This window comes from Melopsittacus undulatus, chromosome 1 (genome assembly GCF_012275295.1).
Source record: "Melopsittacus undulatus isolate bMelUnd1 chromosome 1, bMelUnd1.mat.Z, whole genome shotgun sequence".
NCBI lineage: Eukaryota > Metazoa > Chordata > Aves > Psittaciformes > Psittaculidae > Melopsittacus > Melopsittacus undulatus.
In genome coordinates this window covers 129,530,102-129,549,219 of record NC_047527.1, presented here as the reverse complement: position 1 = coordinate 129,549,219, position 19,118 = coordinate 129,530,102, and the positions used below count along the sequence as shown (strand labels likewise).

General features: G+C 41.7%; 1 long non-coding RNA gene across 1 annotated transcript; it reads right to left on the bottom strand.

Moving 5' to 3' along the window:
* Positions 1-16,540: 16,540 nt before the first annotated feature.
* On the bottom strand, positions 16,541-18,659 carry LOC115947127 (uncharacterized). Its single transcript, XR_004081081.2, has 3 exons — positions 18,499-18,659; positions 17,736-17,822; positions 16,541-16,626 (listed from the first exon to the last, which is right to left on the bottom strand). It is a non-coding gene; the product is annotated as an uncharacterized lncRNA (long non-coding RNA).
* Positions 18,660-19,118: the final 459 nt, after the last annotated feature.

Here is a 19,118-nt window from a genome sequence, read left to right as displayed (position 1 = left end):
GTCATTGGCCTCCCTACTCTGACTGCTACCAGAGATGTTCACTCAGTCATACCAATTATACCAATGAATTTTATGATGTGGACATCAGTGTGCAGTAACTGTTCCCTGCAACCTGTGAAGCAGTTATGAGAGCAGACAACGGAATTCACTTGATGGTATGCAAAACACTCTGCTATGTAAAGAATCTGTTTTGTACTTACTTTGGCAAGAGCCTATACACTATCAATGAGAAATGCCAGTCTTAACTTTGGCTTTTAAGGACAGACCCTGAAACTTTAATTTCAATCATGCTGAATCCACATTGCCTTCAGCGGCTTATTTAAACCAACAGCAAATATGGACATATGTCTTTATGTAAACACATGTATAAACCCCACATATCTCCGGATGAACCCTGGCACTCCACAGTGTTTTTGTAAACCGATTAGTGTTTTGCTTTTCAGATTGCACTGATACAAGATATAGTTACCTCAATACTAATTTCAGTATAGATCAACAGCTACATTTTATTTTGCATTTAAACTGACCATCAGTGAAGGTGGCAAATTCTGTATTTCCCTTGAGCCATACTTGAAACTCATAGCTCACTGTGCATAACTACTGAAGTAAAAGGCAGGATTTTTCACTTAGCTTTTAATACATTAAAATAATTATTAGATAAATGAAAACCTATACTTAATATTGTATGGTAATTTTTCTTAAGTGTTATTGCATCTTTTCATGGTGACTGGTAGCTTCAATGACATGACTTACACCTTATCAAGAGCTGCTTGCACTATGGATTCACTCTGAGTTATCTAGTGTGGATGTAACTCAATCCAGAAGAAGAATGTTGTGATTTCTTGCTATGGCACCGGCAATAGCTATTAGCTGCTCCTGTCCTCCACTCAGCTGAGCACCTCTTTCCCCTACCATAGTGTTAAACTTCTGAGAAAGGAGAAAACAAAACAGAAGTTATGGGATGTCTTAAATCCTCACAGCTCTGTGCAATCAAAAGTATCTAGTTTCTAGACTAGAGGTATTTTATCTGGCTGACTTGAGTAAGGACAGAAGTGCAACTATATCCAGTGGTTCCAGCTGATTGTCACTCACTCTAAAGTGTCAATTCTCAAAGTTCGCTATTTTTTACTATATAATAAATATGATCATATAATTCTTCCTGAGAAGAGGGAACCTTGGAACAGATTGACATACTAGAAATGGCACATGCTTGAGAGAGCCAAGCTCTCTGGGGTAGTAGAAGAATTTGAAATCAAGTCCCAGGTAGGCATTTTTTCCACTTTTTAACTGCAGGATCAAAAGGAAGAACTTATCACCATACATTCCTGAGGATGTTTTGAATGACTGACCTCACTTCCCACAGCCACCCTGAAAAGAGTAAGAGACCTGCTCCTAGGAAAGGGTTCAAAGCTGTGAATCTCAAGCACGAGGAGAACTCAAGCTTCCAGCTGCTAAAAACAGCCTTGGTTCTGGACATACTTATTTACTTCTACCCCCCATTTTCTACTGAATGTGCAGAGAGTTGCTGACAAAAGGTTTTTGTATTTCTAGATCTTCCCAACACTTCCCATGCCTCATGCACAGTACTCATGGCAGTATAGCTGTGAAGCTTCCCTTCTCCCGAGTTAAGGGATTGGTATTTTTTCCAGACTTAAGCACAAATCTGTTGAGGACAACCAACCAAAGACACAACATTAAATTCAAAAAGTCCCTGAACTGAAAGCTACTGGAAGCTAGAAGAGTATTTTGAGAAGTTATGCTACAACTGAATTCACATTCTCTCCCTCTCAGAAACAAGACACCAGCCCAGATGGATCTTTCAGTCTTATACTCAAAAGAAGTTCATGAAGTCACATCAGGCAGTCTAGATATAAAGTCAAAAGCATTGGCTTCCTTGGTTGCTTGCTCAATTTCAGCATCAGAAATATCTTCTGGGCCACAGTGAATGTTATCAGCTACTGCTGCAAATTAAACAGGCTCCTGACTCACAACACCAGTATCTTCTTGTAGCTACTTTACACTAAGAGTCCAAATACCCCAGCCATCTAAGGTGATCTGAGAGGAAAAGCATATGTCAAAGAAGTTGAGGAAATGTAGTCTATTAATAATAAAACAATTATTTACTATTACTTAAGTATCAGCTACAAGAACCAAAAGGAAAAGAATTGTCATAATAGAGAACTACACTGGGGGAGAAATTACAACTGTAGTCCTTCCATCCACTATGCAAGCTAGAAAATGGTGAGGAGCAGAATAAACAGAAAACATACCATGTTTTTCTTCTTGTTCTCTCCCCACCAGTAATCATCCTGTTAAAGTTGGCTTAAGAGTCTTTGAGCTTCTCTGCATATTTTCTACCCTATTCTCATGCCCCTGTGCCAGTTAGCTGCCCTTGTAGTTGTAGCAACACAATTTTCTCTGTGGCTGTGCTATACACCAGATCAAAGAAATAGTCCATGTCAACTAAAAAGGAAGGGAAAGTTATTTTTAACTTAGATCATTTGCAATGTGGTCCTAGGAACACAGACATCAGCACAGGGGAGGAATAGCAAACTGAGGCATGGGGACAGGAATGAGCAGTGCCAGAAACAGTAAAGAAACAACTGTGTTGATGATAGCCACCTTGATGCTAGATAGTGATAGTTCAATATTTAATATCTGAAATGCTTACCTAGTTCTGACTAGCATGGACAGCCACTAAGTAGCATTCTTCAAATACTAAGTACGAACCAAACATTTTCCTTAAAAATATATTGTTTATTTTCCTCCCTTTGCCCTTTGGAAATTTCTTATAGTATTTACCATTTACTGACTGGATCTAGTGTTTAGTGGTAGAGCAAACATATAGTGTGTAACAATGGAAACTTTGGCTGTGGGCTAGCAGGTGGAGAAAAAATGAAGCAAGAAAACAACCATTTAAGATAGCAAAAATCTCTCTAGGTTTTAGCTTATGTTCAATTAAAAGCAGAACACTGTTGGATTATGCTTTGCCTAAAAATGTTTACAGAAAAGCCAACTGTTGATGAAAATAATTTTGAATCCAGATCTTGCATCTATTCAAAGACTTGTACTATTTATTATTTCTGCCATAGTACTGCAAGGAGAAGAATAATGAAGTCAAGCTAATGGAAGATAGTTCATTTGAAATTTAAATTGTGAAAATACTAAACTATGCACAGGTATGCGCAAATCTAATAAAAAGATTTAAAAAGAAAAAAAATCAAGATTCAGTCAATATGGGAAATTAATGGCTCTCAGCTTTTTACAGTCTACTTGCAAGCACTCATTTCTCCCTCAATAGGATCATAGAACCTCTGCAGCAATTGAATATTAGTGCTTTTCCCACAGCCATTGGCACCAACTAAAGCAATGGTCTTTCCAGTTAGAACTTTCAAGTTTAGACCTTTGAGGACCTGGGGAGAAAGAAGAATAAGTTAAAAATTAATATTTTAGTTTGACAAATTTGATTAGAGAACAGTATGTCAAGGTAACTGTAGCAATAGTCAAGGCAGTAGAAAGGGGCATAGTCTGGATGGATAGCAATATTAGTATTGGGAATATTCTGGGGCACTGATATGAAGGAGACTGCATCTATGTTTGTGAAGTGTATTAGCCTTTGAAACAGGATGGCTACATGCAACCTGACTTTTGGGAATGGTCCCTGGATCCTTCTGTCTACGAAACCAAGCCTGGGAATTACTTGAAAAGACTGATAACTAGAACAGGCCAACCTCATGCCAAGAAACATTTTAAGTGTTCCCTTGCATAGATCACTGCATTCCAGTGCCTGGGAAAATTCCCGAGCACACTCAAATCAACTAATATAGACACAGCCACAGTACTCTAAACTTGATAGTTCACTTTATCCAATTTATGTGATTGGGTAGCAGGCTCGGGGTCTTACATTCCCCTGCTGCCCTCCATGTTCCAACGCTTAGATAGCGGCATAACAGTTATGAGTCTCACAAAATACTTCTAAGCTGCTAAACATTATTGCTGAGGAACAACCCTGCTTTGTTCTATTTTTAGAATACAAACAACTGTTTTGGTAACTTCTGGAAATGTGACTTCTGGAAAGCCCTTAATAAACCCCAATCCTTACTGTTAACAGCCTCAGCAACCTAAGGAGTAGTTACAGATACCTCTGTTGCCATTTTCATATTTAGGAACATTTTACCTCAAAAGACATCCATGTCATATACTAGTAATGCTGTATAGTTGCCAAGATATTTGGCTACTATGGGAACTCTTCTTGTTTATACTAGGCTGATTTATAATTTTGCCTACATGTTTTTGTAGTGAGAGATTAAAATAGTTGCATTATTGCTCTCCTCTTCCCGTGTTACATCCAGCAAGGTTTGCATTTCCAGGAAGCTGATATCCTGGTGCCCAAATTATCAAGGCAGACATGCATTTTGGATACTATAATTTCTCCAGATGCAAATAGTCGCAACCACCTTAAAGTTTATTTCTAAACCTCTTTTATCAGGCAAGGTGTTGTCAAGATTAAAACTGACAATAACTGGACTCCTGAGGCTGATCTGGTTTAGCCAGGATAGGGGAGATTACACTGTGTTGCATCAATTGCTTGAAGGATTGTGGATAACTTGTGGATAACATCCACACATTTTTGCTGATTCCCTCTGGCCCTATTAAATAATGTTGATACTCTGAGCAGGGAAAGTTGCTGACTCAGATTTGGGCAGGATGACAAAATATTTATTTCTCTCCCCTTGGTATGTAGACCCATTGCATAGCTAGCTCATGGGCCTGAATAGCATTTTTAGGAAGAAGGATGAAGAGTTTGCTGAGCCAAGAGTGAAAGAAGATGCATTACGCTGACTACTGTTTGGAAGAAAGCCCAGATCTGACTCTGTCCTTCAGCAGCCTTGGTGCCCTGGAAACAGATTTGATGCACAATGGGCCAGACCTCAGATGACTGAGGTGGGAAGAGCTATCTGAAGAAATAGACACAGTGATATGAACTTTCCCATTCTCAGCACTTAACTGGCATGCCCAGCTTTTAGTTGCTGACTTTTGAAATCTCTATTTCTACCTTTTTCTTCACCAAGTAACAGCAGCAGCAAAGCCCTTTTCCTTTCACCTTTATCAGGGTCTTCAAAATATTACAAACTGTTGAATATGGTAGAGAGGTCAAATCAACTAGATCACCACAAAGTAATCACCATGATGTGACATATGTAGCACTACATGATAAGGGTATTAAAGGAAGTTCAACTGGCAAAGAATAGGAACATCACTTTATTGAACAGCAATTATAACATCTGCCCAAAATAACATTTGGCTTCAAATGTGTATTTAGGATGATCTGCTTCAATCCATGTGACGGCATATTGTTGTAAAGCTTATCTCAGAGGTCATATCTCACATGGGATATCACAGCAACTATGAACAAAAGACTGCAAAGAGCAGCTTCCTGATTTATCTGTGTAGAGTCTAGAAGCTTTAATGGCAGATCTTGAAAAAATTTTGTTTGGTCTATCATAGTTCTTGTTCACAGAAATTCAGACTATGAGTAACACATGTTCTTAGCCTTGTCCGGAGGCAGTAGATCTAGAGCTTTATTTTCCCCCCAGTAATTCACAAAGAAATGTCCCGCCTCCCAAGACAGGAACGCATTTTGCATTCAAGAACAAAACCAACATTAGACAAATAATATGGACATAGGCTGCAGAATTTCAGTAGAGTAGATTAGTCTAAAATGAGCACTTTAACATCAGGTCTGGGTGGGTAACTGTCGTGGTTTAAATCAAGTCCACACACAGCTCGTTCATTCACTCCCCCCCTTCGCTCCCCCAACTCCCTGAGAGTTAGGAAGGAGAATCCAAAGAATGTAGCCCCCACGGACTGAGATAAGAACGGTTTAATAGCTAAGGCACAACACAAATCACTACTGCCATTACTACTACAAATAATAATGATAAAGCCAACAACAAGCAAAGAGAATACAACACCTCACCAGCCACCGACCCATAACTCACCCCACTCTGCCTGGCCGAGCACTGACCGATACCTCCTCCATCCCCCAGAGCTCCAGCCCTTCCGGGTCTCTCCCTGTTACATCCTGGGTATGACATGCTATGGTATGGAATACCTCCCTGACTAGCCCAGGCCAGGCGCCCTATCTCTCCCTCCTCCTGGCCTCCCCTCCTCCCTGGCAGAGCATGAGCTTAGAAAAGGCCTTGGACAAAACCAAACATTTAAGCAGTAACTCAAAACGTACACGCCACCAGTAACCGCTCCCAGCCCCAAAGTCAAAACACAGCACCGCACCAGCTACCAAGAAGGAGAAAAATGACTGCTACTGCTCAAACCAGGACAGTAACCAAAATGGACACTTCTGAATTCAATTTCTCCTATGAGTCTGGTTTGTAGCCTTCCTTAGAACTGCTGTCTATAAGCTGTTTCTGGAAAGTGGTTTTTAAAATATATGGCTGCTTATTACACTTTCGGAACTTCTATTTCACAGCTTGACAAATCATTCTCTCCTTTACTCTCTCAGTTGCTGATTTACACTTCAGTACACCATGGCAGAGCTTCTGTGTTTTACTCACAGGATGCTGAATGCAGGGGAACATCTGACTGTGAATTCTACTATGACAAATACATTACATTTTCAAACACAACAAAATCCACAGCAGATAACCCATAATTGCAGCACTTGACTGTACTATCTTGCAGCTAAACATGGCCCTCAATAATCTCTATAGGAGAAGTTTACACTCACATCAAGAATGATGTAGCCACTTCTTCAAGAGCTTTCTAGTCCTACTTGTTTAAAATATTTATATATAGAGATATCCCATTGCTGCATAACACAGCAAGACTTCAATAATAGCAATGTGCAAACCTTTTCTCATAGAAACATCAGCACTGCAGCTTTATATTATTAAAGCTTTCAATGGCACTATTAATCGCCTCCTCATCAACTCCCCCCAAAAAAACCAACAGCTCAGCTGAAATTGTGCATACAATTTCATGCCTTACTATTTTCCCTCTGGAGCTGCAACTCTAGTATTAGAGAAAGATCTCATCCATCAATCTCAGACACGTCTGATTTCCCAACATTCATAGTAACAAATAAAGAAGGAGCTTTCTTGATATGAATTGAAGTATTACAGGTTTCAATGGTCGACATTTATAGTTTGAATATATATAGTTATGAATGCTTTTGGTTATGTCTCTTGAGGAACAAAAAAGAGAGGGGTGGAATTAACTGTGATTGCAAGGCTTCCATTTACATAGATAATTACTTTATTGATAATCTGATATGCTTCATAGGCAGCTCCACGTGCATTAGCCACCCTCTCCAGCTTGGGAGCTGCTTAGCCCAGGGTCAAGGCTCCAATGAACACAGAGAAGAACACCTGCAGGAGACAGAGGGAAGGATCACAGTTAACAGTGATTACAGAGCCACCAATGCCCAGCTGCTAAATGCCCACGTCTTTCAACTGCACCCTTTCCAGGAAAAATAAATAGAAAAGTAAAAAGAGCATTTCAGTCACTCCTGTCCACTCCTCATTTTCCTGGGGTTAATGGTAACTACTGAAACATGCTTCTGTGGCATGAATAACTTTTCTTTTTGATATTCTTGCATTTCCTATCATGTAGGAATACAACAAATATCTTCCTGTGTTGCTTTCCAGATGTTCTCAAAGTTAAGAGGCTTACAAAATTTATTGCAGATTTTCTTAACTGAAATCCCACCTATGGGACCAAGACAAGATTAACTTAATGTGCTTTGAGGAGCCATACTGAGGAGAACTCAGACATTGCTTTAGTGTGTATGTTAAGCATATAACCAAACTTTTGAGAACAAGAAGATAGCTAAATATCCTCAAACCATTACCAACTTGGACATATTTGTAAGGTATGGTAAACACCTTCAAGTAAACAACAACAAATATGCAAAAAGACAATATGGCTAAATGAGATATTGAGGACTTATCAGTACACTTTCAGCACACCAGTAGGATTCATTTAATCCTAGTGTCCAGCTAGACTTTTGCTGGCAGTCCAGATTACTTGTCTTCACTCCCTAACTATCAGCTCTAGTTTGTTCATCCTGCCCTACAACAGGGTGCAAGACAAGTGATGAAGTACAGATACTTTTGCCTCTACATTGATTAGAGTGGGAATTCAAGGTGTCCTCTTCAAATTTGTATGAGAAGCTAGGGAAGATGAATGCCTTCCTTTCAGTTCTTTTATTGCAAGCGGGCTACTAACAGCTAATTTAGCAAGCACTTGGCAGAAAAATAGAGATAATTATATAAACTGTTGACATAACTATTTTCTTGAAACTACATTTCTCAAAGCTGCATTGCTGCACTTACAATTAACAAACAGCTGATGTCATAATTTTCATCCTCAGCAGTGAGCTTGGTTCCATACCAAAATGGAAGTGCATAAGGTCCAAAAATGAGAAACTGTGAAACACCAAGAGATGTGATGGTGGTAATGGATTTTTTCAGTCCAACACTTCCAGCCACCTCTAAGTTAGCATCATATCTGAAAGTGGATAAGGAAACCATTAATGTGATTGGTACCACATGCCATTCTGACTGATATTTCCCACTGACCTTTTCTCAATTAAATGGATTTTTGCCATCAAAGCAATTAAAGTCTCACAGAAAGAATACAGACTTCTTATTTTGACAGAAGATTAATAAGGATAGAATTCATCTGAATAAATCTGCTCTGGCATACACTGACAACAGTCATACCATTACAGAAGACATTTAGAAAACAACTGAATAACATGGTATTGTTATTCTTGAAGACACAGTATCACTCTTGAGCCATTTGCTTGCATTAGTCCTAAAAGAAAATCTTGAAAAAGTTTTATCAACATTACATATCCAAGGTAAAGTTTAGTCTTCCACATTCAAAACAGGCAAAACAAAAAGCATGCCCAGGCACTACAGATTAAGGTAGGTAAATTAATTGAAGCCAGAGCTCCCTCTGGCACTTGAGTTATTCTCATACTGGCCATTCTTGGAAGCCAGCACTCCTTCCCTTAGGTTAATTTACTGATTAATATGGCAATACAGCAAACAAGTGCACATGGAAGACTAGTATGAAGACTGACAAGTTCCACTGGAGAATTATTTCTTCTAAGAACAGTTTGTGTTCATTCATCTATAGTTTCCAGGTAACAACTTTCACTTAGCCAAGCTCATTATGGAAAATACAGCCTAGGGATAGTGTATCTTTTTACTTGCCATCTCATTCTCAGCATGCTCAGCAGCTTGCACTTTTTTCCTAATACATGTTTTCTATGAAAAACAATCCCATAAAAGGAAGAAATGAAATTGAGTCAGCTGGGAAGGAATCTTAAAACAATGTGTATTAATTTTGCCCATTGCTCACAGGCTACCAATGCTGTATCGTTACTCAAATATATTTAAAAGTTTTGGCTTGGTTGTGTTCTTAAAACCAAGCCCTCCCTTCGAATCAGCAGCATCGCAGGTCCTCCGGGGAAATGAGAACTGGATTTAAGGAGTGTAACGAGTACATGTGATCACCCAACTACAAAGGAGGAGCCAAACCACTGCCAGAAACATACCATGACTGAAGGTCCCTTGCAAGCATAAACATTTGCAGTCCATGGAGGCACTGTGCAGCGAAAGATTTTCCTAACTATGAGGCCTTCATTCAAGAGCTGTGTAGGAGCCATAAGCCACAGCTTGAAAAATGCCGTAGTCAGCTCCTGGTAGGAGTGTCTGTCCCTAGTAGATGATGTTCCTAGGAGAGGCACCAGTTCCAAGGGTTTTTACATTAACTGGAGGTAGCGTTGATGAGACAGCCATGCGGGAAAGCCTTGCGGGCGTGCAGTTACCTGGGTATCAGTTATTTTTTTTCTAGATCTCATAAAAAAAAAACAACCCAGAACAAACAACAAACCTAAGCAGGAACAATAGTTTGAAGCAGCTCCTGTCACTGGATTTTTCAGTCCCTGGCATTTGCAGGGACCAAGAAGATGGTAAGGAGAGGGACAACTTATCTAGGTCATCTTAGGGCTTTTCTGCCTTTACTGCATAAGCAGAAAGAGTCTTAATATTGTTACAACTTAAGGACAAATCCCAGGAAGCAGAACACGGTGCTGTAAGATAGAGCTCAGCCCTTGGAAGCAGGTGAATGCAGCAACAGGCTCTAGGACACTGAGCTAGGGCTAACATTGCCTTAGAAATTTCACAAGATCAGGGCAAACATGAGAGTTAAAAAAAGACAGAAGAGGTTAATGGATCATATGAATCAGGTCTTCTGGTTTGCCTTTCTCAACTGCATGGTACTGGTCATGCCCTGTATTTGCATATTGTTTATGCTTGTTACCTGATATACATGTGAATAAATTTGTGGTCAGTCATATCCACCTTATCCTTTTACATGTGACTAGGGCCAACACTGGATTAGGTCAACTGCAAGTGTTATTTGCAAATTGTTAAAATAATAAAAGCCAGTAATGTGATTTTGCTGAAGGCTGTTATCCAGTGAAGTTTGTACATAAGCTCATCAATCAGAGATCAAAACAGTGGTGTGTGTTCTAAAAGTTAAGCAATTAATCACATGCTTCTCTGCATTTGACTACTAGGTAAAGATAACCTTCCTACCACTTTCTATTCCACTCTAGATCTCTATCAGAGCAGAAATTCAAGTCTGTGGTGCAGTAAAAACACAAAGTACCCTGTATGCACTATGTCTACGCATTTTTATTTCATATAAGCTGTCCACTTACAGAAGGATAAAATGACACTACGGAGACTCCCCTGCCTCCCATCCCTGGCCCGCAAACCAAACCCCCAGCCAATCTCCTGTTCCATATTTATAATAGAATTTCAAAAACTTACTTTGCTAATGCCTTCTGCTGTCCATTGAAAGCCACAACAGTCCTGACTGCTGTCAAAATTTCTTTCACCCCAGCTCCTGCTTTGGCATAAGCAGACAGCTCTTTAGCAGTAAGGGATGCCAGCAACTGGAAAGTTGAAAAATAGCATTACTGCAGTCTGCTGAAAGGACATACACACTATATCACTGAATAAGAATGATCACGGCTCAAGGCACGTGTTGAGATTTTAGGAAGGAGTCCATCAACTCCGCTCTTGGTCCTGAATTTCCCCAAAATCGAGCTCATTCTCTGATTGTATCCTCACTACAGTGAAAGATTACCATGAGCATCAGATGAGCTTCATGACTGATCACTTTCTCCCCAGCCTGAGGACAGCCTCTGAACTACACTATGATGTGTGTGTGTGTGCGTGTGAGGAAGGTGTGATGTTACTGCTCTGCAGGGTGTCCAAGGTGTTCAGAAACTCAGAGCACCAATAGACATTGAAGGCAGTCACATTACAGCTTCTACTGTTCTTCTTCCTAGCTTATATGAAATGCTTCTAGTAGGAAAAACCTCCTAGTACTATATACAAGTACATGTAACACTCAGGAGTCCAAGTGGTATCCCATGAATGTGGCTACAACAGTTCACAAAAAGGGAAAATGTTTTCCTATGTGAAAGGGAAACCTCTCCAGGTGTTTTCACTAATTTATATCCCTCCAGTAGCAGCTGTATATATGTCCTAGAGTCTACTCTGTACACAGCATGAAGCCTGGTAAACTGCAAGAGATATGGTATTGTACTTGAGCAGATGGAAAGAGCTTGAAAAGTATCTGTTAAGAGCCACACGTGTGTGTCTGGACTTCCCCAGTTCTCTGCATGAAGAAATCACTGTGCAAGGAAGATGCTGTGATGCAGCATCCTCCTGTGAAGCTTGTCCCTCCTGCGACTAGCTATAAGGACAGATTACATGGACAGAAGGAATATGATTCACAAGTACATGCTTGAGAACTCAGAGAAAAGCTACAGGAGGAGCAGAAATCACAAAGTAAGCAAAGGACCAACAGTCCCAGTTTAGAAATCACACTAGGTTGCTCCCATTCTCTCTCTTGTTCCTGTGCATAAGAGTTGTACTGTTTTTCTGATTGGCTTTGGTTTTTAATTCACACACACAGATGACCAAACTGCTGCTGATGTAGGCAAGCAGAAGGCTAACAGACAAAATCAGCAGTGTCAGCTTCCACTTGTAGATGAATCCTGTAATAATCCCTGCCAGAAACATGGCAAAAAAAATGTACAAATATACAGATGTCTCCAATGCCCTCATGGAAAAAAAACCCAAAAAACAAAGACCCAAACATTTATTAGCTTTGAATGCCTTTCATTCTAACTTCCTCCCACTCTCCTTCATGCTGTGTGGCCGACTGTCAGAAGCGTTGCCATTTCCTAACTGGCATAGTGAAATTTCTAACCACAGCTACTGAACAGTACCATTTGTCTTTTGTGTGGACACAACACAGCAGAAACCTCCTATTTTTTAGGACTAATTTTCTCTATTTTCCATCATTCTCTGCTGCTTCTGTGCCCTGTCACTATGTCACAAATGACCTAGTTTCCTTAACCAGCACCCAAATGTAATACAAGTAAACACCCGAACAGCCTCCTCATATTCTGTGACCATCTCCAAATGATTCTTACTGCTCAGCTCTCTGATGCATTTTATGTTCTTAATTTTGGCTACAGAATGAGATCACAGGTTAACTCCATTTTACCAAAACAACCATTATTTGGAAGAATCTCTGGCTTTCACATAAATTTCTCTCCCCATTTTCTCTTCTTAGAACATAAGAGATATTAGAGAGTGGTTTCACTTAAACTTCTCTTACACTTTTCAGGACACAGCTCTGTCCAAAGCTACCATAAAATCCAGGAAAAAAAATAATCTGTGTTCATGCATACAGCCCCACTGCATCTTGGGGCACACAGCCCTCATCCCTACATATAAATCAGTGGAAAAGCTCAAAGACTTTAACCGGACAGAGTTCATCCTGAGATTTGGCTTGATGCAAATACAAGCTCATTTCCATTAAACAAAGTTTCAGAGCTTTTGGTGTTCGTAAACTAGCTGGAAACAGCAGAGTTGTTTATATAGACTGTCTGCTATGTACTTCATGGACATTAGAAAGCCAATGCCAAGCATTTCACAGCAAAACCCCTTCCAATGCATGTATTACACAAACTGAACAAATGAAGCTGAAAAGGATAAATAATTTCTCCCTTAGGGCAGTAACATTTCACATTTTAGGTTTGTTTTTCATTTTTTTTTAACTCTCTGTAGGCTATACCATAAAAGACAAACGGCAGTTTTCTTTAAAAGATCATACTTACAGAGGTAAAAAATTAACAGAATCCTTACCCTGTCAGCCTGGTGTTAGGCGTTCCTATTTGGGCAGGATTAAACCAAACCATCTCCTGATGAGGCACTGCAAAGAAGAACTTCTGGTTGTAGCTGGGTTTGACCTAGTGGGGCATTGTTCTAGCATTAATAAAGACCAGAAGGCCTCCTGCCTTCCAAAGGTGCCATCAGCATGCTCTGCTCACTCCCTGAAATGCCTGTACACCAATGCACACAGCATGGGGAATAAACAGGAGGAGTTAGAAGTCTGTGTGCGGTCTAAAGGTTATGATCTGGTGGCAGTTACAGAGACATGGTAGGACAGCTCACATGACTGAAATGTGGTCATGGATGGCTATGTCCTTTTTAGGAAAGACAGGTCAGCAAAGCGAGGTGGTGGAGTTGCTCTTTATGTAAGAGAGCAACTAGAATGTATTGAGTTCTGTCCGGGGGCAGATGAGGAGCAAGTGGAATGTCTGTGGGTATGAATTAAGGGGCAAGCTGGTATGGGTGATACAGTTGTGGGGGTCTATTATAGATCTCCTGATCAGGACGAAGGAGTTGATAAGGCTTTCTATAGGCAGCCTCACGACTACATGCCTTGGTCCTCATGGGCGATTTTAACTACCCCGATATTTGCTGGAAGACTCACACAGCCAATCATTCACAGTCTAGGAGGTTCCTCCAGTGCATTAATGATAACTTCTTAATGCAAATGGTGGACAAACCAACTAGGAGAGGAGCGCTGCTAGATTTAGTACTCACCAACAAGGAGGGTCTGGTTGAAGTGGTGATGGTCAATGGCAGCCTTGGCTGCAGTGATCATGAGATGGTGGAGTTTAGGATGCTGTGTGGGAGGAATAGAATACCTAGCAAGGCCACAGTTCTGGATTTCCGAAGGGCCAACTTTGGCCTGTTCAATCAACTGCTAAGGGAAGTCTCATGGGAAAGGGTACTAGGTGGTAAAGGTGCTCAAGATAGTTGGTCAGCATTCAAGGACCACTTCTTCCAAGCTCAGGATCAGAGTGTCCCAATGGGTAGGAAATTAAGTAAGGGAGCTAGGAGACGAGTGGGGTTAAACAAGGAGCTGCTGGGCAAACTCATGTGGAAAAAGAGAATCTATGGATTATGGAAGGAGGGGCTGGCCACCTGGGAGGAATATAGGACAGTTGTTAGAGGATGTAGGGAGGCAATTAGGACAGCTAAGGCCTCCTTGGAACTTAATCTTGCTAGTCGGGTTAAGGACAATTGAAAGGGCTTATTCAAATACATAGCAAATAAAACTAACACAAGAGGCAATATAGGCCCACTGCTGAATGAGGTGAGTGCCCTGGAGACAGAGGATATAAAGAAGGCAGAGGTGCTGAATGCCTTCTTTGCCTCTGTCTTTACTCCTGCAGACTCTCCCTGGGGGCCCCAGATTCCTATAGCCCCAGAAGGAGTCAGGACAAAGGAGGAGTTTGCTTTGGTAGATGAGGATGGGGTTAGGGATCAGCTATGCAATCTGGACATCTAAAAATGAATGGATCCGGATGAAATGCACCCACGGGTGCTGAGGGAGCTGGCAGAGGTCATTGCTAGGCCTCTCTCCATCATCTTTGGTAAGTCGTGGGAAACGGGAGAGGTCCCTGAGAATTGGAAGATGGCAAATGTCACGCCAGTCTATAAGAAGGGCAAGAAGGAGGACCTGGGTAATTATAGACTGGTCAGCCTTACCTCCGTCCCTGGAAAGGTGATGGAACAACTTATTCTTGACACCATCTCTAGGCATATCAAGGATGAGGGAGTCATTAAGAACAGCCAACACGGTTTTACCAGGGGGAAGTCATGTTTGGCCAACCTTACAGTCTTCTATGAGGAAGTAACTAGGTGGAGGGATGATGGTAGAGCGCTAGATGTGGTTTTCCTTGATTTCAGTAAGGCATTTGATACTGTCTCCCACAGCATTCTCATAGATAAGCTAAGGAAGTGAGGGCTTGATGATTAGGTAGTGAGGTGGATCAAGAACTGGTTGAAAGGAAGAAAGCAGAGAGTTGTGGTCAATGGGGCAGAATCTAGCTGGAGGTCTGTGACTAGTGGAGTCCCTCAGGGGTCGGTGCTGGGACCAGTGCTGTTTAATATTTTCATCAACAACCTGGATGAGGGAACCGAGTGTACCCTCAGCAAGTTCGCTGATGACACTAAACTGGGAGGAGTGGCTGACAGACCAGAAGGCTGTGTTGCCATTCAGCGAGACCTGGACAGGCTGGGGAGTTGGGCAGGGAGAAACTTGATGAAGTTCAACAAGGGCAAGTGTAGAGTCTTGCATCTGGGGAAGAACAACCCCATGTACCAGTACAGGTTGGGGGTTGACCTGCTAGAAAGGAGTGAAAGGGACCTGGGGGTCCTGGTGGATAGGAGGATGACCATGAGCCAGCAATGTGCCCTTGTGGCCAAGAAGGCCAATGGCATCCTAGGGTGCATTAGAAAGGGTGTGGTTAGTAGGTCAAGAGAGGTTCTCCTCCCCCTCTACTCTGCCTTGGTGAGGCCGCATCTGGAATATTGCATCCAGTTCTGGACCCCTCGGTTCAAGAAGGACAGGGAATTGTTTGAAAGAGTCCAGCACAGAGCCACAAAGATGATGAAGGGAGTGGAAGACCTTCGTTATGAGGAGAGGCTGAGGGACCTGGGTCGCTTTGGCTTGGAGGAGACTGAGGGGTGACCTCATCAGTGTTTACAAATATGTAGAGGGTGGGTGTCAGGATGATGGAGCTAGGCTTTTTTTCAGTGATATCCAGTGGTAGGACAAGGGGCAATGGGTGTAAACTGGAGCATAGGAGGTTCCACGTTAACATCAGTAAGAAATTCTTTACTGTGAGAGTGACAGAGCACTGGAACAGGTTGCCCAGGGGCGTTGTGGAGTCTCCTACGCTGGAGATATTCAAGGCCTGCCTGGACAAGTTCCTGTGTGATGTACTCTAGGTTACCCTGCTCTTGTGGGGGGGTTGGGCTAGATGATCTTTCGAGCTCCTTTCCAACCCCTGTGATTCTGTGATTCTTCAATTCATCTCCTCTATGCCAGAAAAAAGCTCCCAGCTCCATTTATGAGACTGAAACAAACTTCATTTTTACAATTAAAATATATTTATACAGAAAAGCTACCTAAATGCAAGAATTAATTCACCCTGCAAACACCTACACAACTGAATGCAAACGAGGAGAAGCACTGCTGAAGTAAGTGGACTTGCTTATGGGGAAGATCATAATTGCTGTAGGTAACACAGAATAGATAGGAGTTAACAGAAGAACCATGTCTTCACCTGTAATAGCAGTCCTCATTATTCCTTTGTATTGCAATAGTTATCACATATCCCACTTCCTTTGTGCTAGGGGCTTTGGCAACCTACACAAAAAAAAAGAATCTTACCCCTGAAAGATTATGATTCTAAATGTATAAAATGAGATTTAATAAGTGGATAAATAAACTGATGAGCAACCACAGTAGGGAGCTAGCTGTGAATCACATGAGGAGAAAAAGGGCTTTGCACACCTGTCGAACCCACTTTACATTACCTTAACTTTACATAATGGCTCACCATGAACAGAATTGTCTACATACTGTTTTTCATATCAGGCTTGTTTAGAGATTTGTTTAAAGACCTGCTTAGACAACCATTTGACGGTAATAATGTGCTTTCACCTTACTGCGATTATTGTAGGAGTATTTTCATGCTGTCGTGGTTTAAAACCCCACCTCAGTCTCCCGCAGTACCACACACCCCTTTTTCATCCCCCCCCACCTCCCCACTCCTGGAGGGATGGGGAGGAGAACCAGAGGAATACAACTCCCACGGATTGAGATAAAACCAATCCAGCAATTAAGGTATAACACAAATCACTACTGCTACCACTAATAAATCAATGTTAGAGGAAATAAACAAGGAGAGAAATACTATACCACCCGCCGAAACGAGCCCAACCCGGAAGAGAGCTAACCCCACCCCTCCCCCCGGCCAACTTCCAGTTACCTCCCCGAGCATGACGTGCTGTGGTATGGAATACCTCCCTGACTAGCCCAGGCCAGGCACCCTATCTCTCCCTCCTCCCGGCCTCCCCTCCTCCCTGGCAGAGCATGAGCTTAGAAAAGGCCTTGGACAAAACCAAACATTTAAGCAGTAACTCAAAACGTACACGCCACCAGTAACCGCTCCCAGCCCGAAAGTCAAAACACAGCACTGCACCAGCTACCAAGAAGGAGAAAAATGACTGCTACTGCTGAACCCATGACACATTTCCAAGCTAAAACCCAGCTGAACAGAAACAGAAATGAACTTTGTTCAATCTGGTGGAATAATTTATACATTAATGTTTTCCAGGTATTGGCTTAACTCTTTGTGTAATTTCCTATGAAATCAACACAGCAATCAGGAAAGACTTATAACGCACCTTTAGATTTGGAGCTGTGGAATATAGCCCTCAAACACACACATGCCTTTCATGCCTGTGGCTTACCAGCATCAGAGAGGTCCTTTTCTGGGGAATTTACAACATTCTTCTTCTTTGTTTTACATTTACAAGATGAAGGCACTTAATCAAAACCTGTATCAAAGAAGCAAGAAAATATTCAGAAATAACATATTTAAAGAAGTCATGTTAAAGCATTTGGGGGGTTTTTCATGATTCATTATATCCTGATCTCAACCCCCACCCCAAAAGATAACAGCATGACAAAGAATTACTTTTAACAAGTTATTAAGAACAGTGCAAGCTATTACAATGGAACCAAACTCAGTAGCCTTTTTAGTCAGTTTCAGTAGTCTTTTATGCTAAATCATCCATATGCAAATTATGGTGGATGATCTATCACAGAATGAGGAATTGCTCTCATTAGCTTATGTTTGAATAGAATTTATTTAAGAGTCATAACACAATTACGGCTATAATCCTAAAGACTAAGGTTATATAGAATGATATAGTAGTTTGGGTTGGAAGGGACCTTAAATACCATATAGTCCCAATCCCTTGCCATGTCTGCATTATGCCACACAGCAACTATGCAAAACTTAAGGGCAGTAAATGACTGGTGTTCTGAGTTTTCCAGGTCTTTTCTTCTTGATGCATCGTATATACAGGTTTAAAAAATATATTTTTTTTAAAAGGGGGCAAAAAAACCTACGCGTGAATTTGATGAAGGCTAAAATAATAACAAAACCCATGATAAAATCTATTTCAAAACATCTTTTAGGGCAGATTCCTGACCGTTATTCCAGCTTACCTTGACAATCCATATCCGCTGGTGACCGCGGCCCCTCTCGATGTTCTCACGCACCACGGCGACGGCGTCTGCAGCCGCCTGCCAAGCGCCACGCAGGCCGCATCCTGCACGGCGGCCCCGGCCGCCTAGAGCAGCCTTTACAGCGGCAGCGCCGGCTTCCTGTTCCGTCGACTTTCCCTCCCTCCCTCCCTCTTACCCTCCCGCAGCTCTGGTTTCAGGCGAAGGTCGGTGCCGCAGCCCGGCAGGAGGGGCGGAGGGAAATGTGTTTTGCCCACAGCCGACCCCTACCAAACCCGGAAGAATGATGGCTTGGAAAGCTCTGCTTATAAGCAGAACCGAGGGGGCGTTTGAACATGAAGGGGCTGTCCAGTGAAAAAGTCCAGGCTTGTGAAAGCTATCTGTAAGGTCACACAAAATCTGGGTAATTGCTTCCTGCGTTTGGTGGATTTCAGTTTAGGAGTGTGAAATACGAATTCACTTCTCTAAACAAGATAACAAGGTTTTATTAAGGGACAAAATCAATAAAGCAAAAGGAAAACAGCACTGGGCTCGTGACCGTAGCCAGAGGCGCAAAATGATTAGTATTTGTTACAGGTTTATATACTTTCACAATTCCATTA